This window comes from Phalaenopsis equestris, unplaced genomic scaffold, assembly GCF_001263595.1.
Source record: "Phalaenopsis equestris unplaced genomic scaffold, ASM126359v1 Scaffold000915, whole genome shotgun sequence".
NCBI lineage: Eukaryota > Viridiplantae > Streptophyta > Magnoliopsida > Asparagales > Orchidaceae > Phalaenopsis > Phalaenopsis equestris.
In genome coordinates this window covers 1-6,489 of record NW_018165354.1, presented here as the reverse complement: position 1 = coordinate 6,489, position 6,489 = coordinate 1, and positions in this window count along the sequence as shown.

Here is a 6,489-nt window from a genome sequence, read left to right as displayed (position 1 = left end):
GCGCGCCGGGGGACCCCCCCGCCGCCAAACCCGACGGCGACGATGGATGATGGATTGATTGAGGAATACAGGTACCTGAAGAGCATGTCTAGGTCGAAGAGACCCGCTATGGACACGATAACGGAGGAGGTCTTTTAGGAGGGAAATTTACATGAATACCCCCACAGTTTTATGAATTTATGTAAATATAAATTTGTGTAGATGTAATATTTAAAGCATGATATTTACATATAGGCTCCGTTTAAAAGTTTATGATAATAGTGGTTCACGTTTCATTGAAATAATTTGACTCGGTCAACGAGCCATTTTTTTTGCCTAAAATGTGGGCCGCGGGTTTGACCCCACGGCCGTGTCGTGTGCCCTAACTCGCGTTCGTCGTCTGTGATCTCTCGGTTTTTAAAATCTATTGCTTCCTCTTCTCGGTCTCGCATCCTACTCTCCTTCTCTCCCTCTGCGATCTATCGTCCCGGTTCTTCTCGTCTCTGTTCCCCTGTCCCCTGTGGTAAGCAACTATTGATGTCATTTTTATGGAAGATTACGTACATGCCACTTCACTTCTAATGCAGTCACATACCTTCTGCCTAAACTGCACTTTTTAGGGAAGTTTACATACATACCACTTGATTCTTGAGTAGGTTACTTGATGTCATTCTTATGAAAGATTACATACATATCAGTCCATTCTTGAGTAGTAAGTGAGGCGTTTATCTGTTTTTGTACAGTGAAAAGAGCCGCATTTAAATTTTATAAAATTCCTGAAGTGATATTTTTAAAATGAGGTTAAAATTTTGAGGGTTATAGATGTAAATATTAAAGTTTGGGTATTAGGTATGTAAATTCAAAGGAATTGTGTGGTATGTATGTAAATGGCCCTAAAATTAATGAGTAATTAAGAGTGCGATGTATAAATATATATATATATATATATATATATGTATATATGTGAAGAGGATAAATAGTTTTTTTTTATTTATTTATAAAGTTTTCTCCAAGATTTCGTCAAATTAAAAAAAAAAACAATTATATGTTGGACAAATAATTGTTTTTTTCTTTTTTGGAATTTTATAAGGTTTTATTAAAGATTTCGTCAAATTTTATGGGCAATTTTTTTATGATTTGAATTAATTTGAATTAATTAATTTTAAAATTTGAATTAATTTGAATTAATTAAAATTAATAAAATGTCATTGAAATGTTTATTATATTTAATTTTATTTTTTTAAAAATTTAATAAAAGTTAAACTTATTTTGAGCCACTTATTTTTTAATTTTAAACTCAACGTTGAAGATAATTTGCATGTATTTATTATATTTTTTTAATATTTACAGAAAAGTATTATCATTTTAATTTTTTTTAAAAATTTAATATACATTTTCATGCGTATATATTATGATATATATCTAAAAATTGAAATTTGTGCTAGATATATTCACACATATAAATTGAGGGGGGTTATGTTTACAAATCTTCCACTACTTTATATTGAAGTCCATTTAATTAACCCTTTGTTGAAGAAGTTGTTGGCAAAATATTGCATCAGGACTCCTAACGTAGAGCTACGTTCAGAGTCCACTGATATGCGAACACGTGACTTCAAGGAAACGCGCGCGCTTTCTTGTGATTGGACCTAATGTGTGGAATAACACTGGAGGAATATTTCCCTGCATTAAAACGATTTTTTTTTTTAGCTTTTTCTGTCACCCCCACGTGGGCGTAATATTTTTTAGCCACGTGGGCGTAAAAGTTGTCAGTGGCAACTGTATAATTAAATATATCTAATTTATGAATAAGAGGATTTTACAAATAAATCACATAATTTTAATATATTTATATGACTAACTCAAAAATTGTAATTATTTTTTATATTGCTTAAATATTAAATAGGACAAATTTTCAGAATTTTTTTTTTTTTTTGCATTATATCTTGTTTTTTGTGCTGTAAATATTTAAACCTCAAGGTAGATAAAGGAAATTTTTATTGAATCAAGCTCCCCTGCCTCATTAGGGCTGTCAAATGGCTCGTTGTTCGGAAACAGCTCGTGTTCGTCTCGTTAAGTAGCTCGTGTTCGGCTCGGTTGTTAAGTATAAGAGCCGAACACGAACAAATTTTTAAAGCTCAAATTATAAACGAGCCAAACACGAACAGCTTTTTGTTCGCTCGTGTTCGGCTCGTTTTAGCTCGAAATAAAAAAAAAAATTATATAACTTTTTATATAACAATATATATTATTTATATAATAATATATTATATATATTTATGTTTAAATTTAAATCATAATACCTTATGTGGCAATGTGATTAGTGATTTCTTTTGTATATATTTGATCCGGGTTCGAATCGCACACTTTATATATATTTTTCTCAATTTAAGTTTAACAAGCTAATTTCGAGCCGAACACGAACATAAATATTTAAATCGAGCCGAACACGAACACGCTGTTCACGAGCCGATTTCGAACACGACCCGATTTCAAACACGAGCTATTTCGAACGAACCGAACACGAGCCAAGTCTGAGCTCGCTCACGCTTGGCTCGTTTACAACCCTACTCTAGTTATTACAAATGCTTGTAGAATCAAAATACATGAGGTTTGAGAAGCAATAGTTTTTTGTTTAATAAAGTTTTTTTTTTTTTTTCAAGCATTTACATAATAACTCGAACCAAAATGTTGCATGAATGTTGGTTCATCAACAAAATCTGTGTTGATATCATTTGGTATGGTACTGCAATTTTGAATAGAGAAGGATTAGTAGAAACATAACTAACTGAATAATAATTGTAACAAATAAAGGTTGTGTTTTGTGCAAAGCCTGGTTGTCAATTGAGGATCAAAGTTACCCATAGACAATCATAGGTTGTTGACAAGCTATAGGTTGTTGACAAGCTACACTCAGAAGTCTAGACAATCATAGGTTGTGGACAAGCTGCACTCAGAAAGGCTTCACAAACTTCATCATCATTTATATATGAGATGCAAAAAATCAAATATCAATAGGAAAATGGCATATCAACTTGGCAATGAAGCTTGAGAAGTCATTTTAGAGAGACATTAAGATGTGGTTCTTAAGTTCTTCAAAATTTGTTTGTTTGGGAATTTAAATATCATGTACGAGGGTACAAAATCTAACATAACCCACGAGTACGAGGGAATTTAAATATCATGTACGACGGTTCATACCCCACGAGTACGGGGGTACAAAATCTTCATTGAGGCTTGACTGTCTGTAATGATGTAAGATCAAACAAATAGATCAAAAACTCATCTTTTAATTTTACTAATAATTTGGTCACAAAAATACATATGATACATTGATACATTGCAATTGATTGGGATTTAATGTTTCTATGATGAAATTTGCATGTAATTAATGTGTCAAAATATTTACAAACTCTGATTCATGCATATGTAAAGTATCAATGTATCATATGTATTTGTTTAAGTTTAGGGGTTAGATATGTAAATACATAAGAACTGAGTGATATGCATGTAAAAAATATAAAAAAGGCTTTTCACTCTAGTAGTTGAAGAAAACATCCCTTGGAAAAATCGAACAATCGACATCACAAGTGAATTCGATTTTACAAAGCTTCATTGCTGCATTGAAAGCACATCTACAACATTTGTGTATTGATTTTTAAATTTATTTTATTTTAATGATCTAAAAAATTTGTCTTCTCATGGCTCTTTTATTATCTGTGTGTGATAGATTTCATATACTGTTGAGATGCTAAATTATCATTCCACCGTGAATTTTGTAGCATACAACAGCTTGACGATGCATATGGGAAACAAAGTCTTGTTGATAGAAGTATACACTTTATCGATGGCTAACTAGCACAATACATGAGCTTCTCATTCTAGCACCCATCTTTCCAAGGTGCAATCTCAAAGTCCATGGTACCAAACTTATACTTTGATCCCCAATGATACACATCATCCTACTAGTGAAGGAACATGCCTTGCACCATTTAAAGATCATGTACAAAGAATGGAGGATCTCCTTATGATATTCTTCGACTCATGCATGAAGTTTTATAGCAGACGGTTGTGCATATGGAGGGGCATAGGTACTTCAAAATTCTCTCATGAAACTTACTCAGCTAGCACCCATTTCACACACTAGAGTTCCTCTTCAAGCAACTGAGCTCATGGACAACACTAGCTCCACACTTTCACCCCTAGTAGTTAAGCCTATTAGCAAGCTCCTATCGCATGGAGAATGTAGCTCGTTCTTTCATGATTAACGATGAGTTATAAAATCTACTTCGAGAAGAGTTCCCTTGAGAGATAAAAGTCATTTCTCAACTCAGTGTGATTTTCAAGAATCTTCTCTACTAGAGGAGATAGCCCTTTAACATCCTAGTTCAACAGGGTTTAAGCTTCTGAGCATTGATGCTTATGATGGGACTTATGACCCAGATGGCATGCTAATCACTTCATAACTATAATGCACATACAACAAACTTTTGATGCTCTCATTTGTCAATATTTTTCCTACAACACTTAAAGATCAAGCACGCACTTAGTTTTAATCACTTCCGAGAAAGAGTGTTCATACATCTGTTGAGCTCACTAATATGTTTGTGGAATAATTCATTACAAATTGAAGGATCATCAAAGAATCCTCTCACCTCTCTGGGGTTCACCAAGATGAGTAGTCACTGAAGTGTTACTTCCTAAAATTCTATAAGATCATCAAATCTCAGAAGTAGATCCAAAGCTACTAAGAGGTTTGCTCTTATGGAGACTACATCTTGGACCGTTATACTCATCTTTAATACAGAAGATCTGTTCCTTTGTTGATCTCATCATGTTGAGGCACAAATTATAGTTAATAAAGCTTTTAATACACATAAAAAGTAATTTAAGCCACAATTAGTTAAGCAAAAGAAGCATCTCATAGCCGCTTTTCAATCATCTTGATGAAAGATGTTCGACCTATGGGGAAACCCTGGTTTCCCCCCTCAATTGTAGAGACTTGAATCTCAAACCAACAAGAAGTATACACTGCTCAACACTTCATGTTTTAATATCTTAATGGCAATTCAGGATAAGGAGAATCTTAAGTGGTCACCTCTGTTGAAGCTAAATGTAGAGAATCAGAAGCAGTATTGCCACTTCCATCGATGCCATGACCATAATCAATTGAAGCATGCTTTCAACTCAAAGAGGATATCAAAAGGTTAATCTAGTAAGGATACTTGGGCCAATTCATTCAAAGTAAGATCTCCCACATCGGTAACGCCTCTAATAGGGGGCAATAATCCCAAAACTATCAATGTGAGAATGATTAACTATTGGTGAAATTGTAACTATTGCTGGAAGACCACTGTTGGTCAAGCAAGTTCTCATTGTTCCCTACCTTCATTTCAAAAATCCTCTATTAGTCATTCCATTATATTTGATGAGTTCGATCTTGAAGGGGTCCAAGTCCTTTACTAAGACCTCTTTATTATGAGCGATGGAGTCAGTGAGTGACCTTTATTATAATGTTAAGAGAATCCTAGTTGATGGAGGAAGCTCAGTCAAGGAATTGTTCTACTCAAATTTCTTGGGTTTGGGGTTGAACATAGAATATTTAAAGCCTACTATCAGACCACTCTTCATCTTTAATAATCAGTCGATGAATATCAAGAGGACAATCACTCTCATATTTATACCAGGAGTGTTCCCTCGATCGATGACTCGTATGATCCAATTTTTTTTTTTAGTCAAGCTTGAATTGTTGTATAATGTGATCTTTATAAGGCCTCTCTAATCAGTCATTTGTACTATGATTTCTATATCATGCCTTAAAATGAAGTTTCCAATACCATCCATAATTGACATTGTACAGGGGGGATCAAAAAGTAGTACAGTTGTGCTATCTCAGACCAGCTCAATCGTCCTCATTAGAGACTCTCAGTATTGAGGGTTTTGATCTCTTAAACAAAGATATATCCCATCAAGCTTCAGTATTTGAAGACTTGATCTATGTTTCCTTGTCAAAGGAACACCTCTCACGAATAGTGCATCTTGGATCTTTATTCTCCAGTGAGCGAAAACTGGAGTACGTAGATTTCCTCCGCATATATCAAGATGTGTTTGCATGGATTTTGGTGGATATGTCTAGGGTTGATCCCGAAGCGATAGTGCATTTCGTAAAAATTGACCTCATTTGTAAGCCTATTGTCCAACTTAAGCGAATTTTTTATTGAAGATTTCGTCATATTAACAACACAACAAATATTTGTTTTATATATATAGATAGAGAGAAAGAACAAATAGTTTATTTTTTTTGTAATTTTATAAGGTTTAATTGAAGATTTGGTCAAATTTAATGGGCTATTCAAATGAACATTTTTGAGTCAGCACTTTGCTTAATATTTTAATTCAATTTGATATAACTAAAATAAATAAAAAGTCAGCCGTATTTTATTATATTTAATTATTTATTGTAAAACAAATTTAATAAAAATGAAAACTTATTCTGAGCCAATTATATAT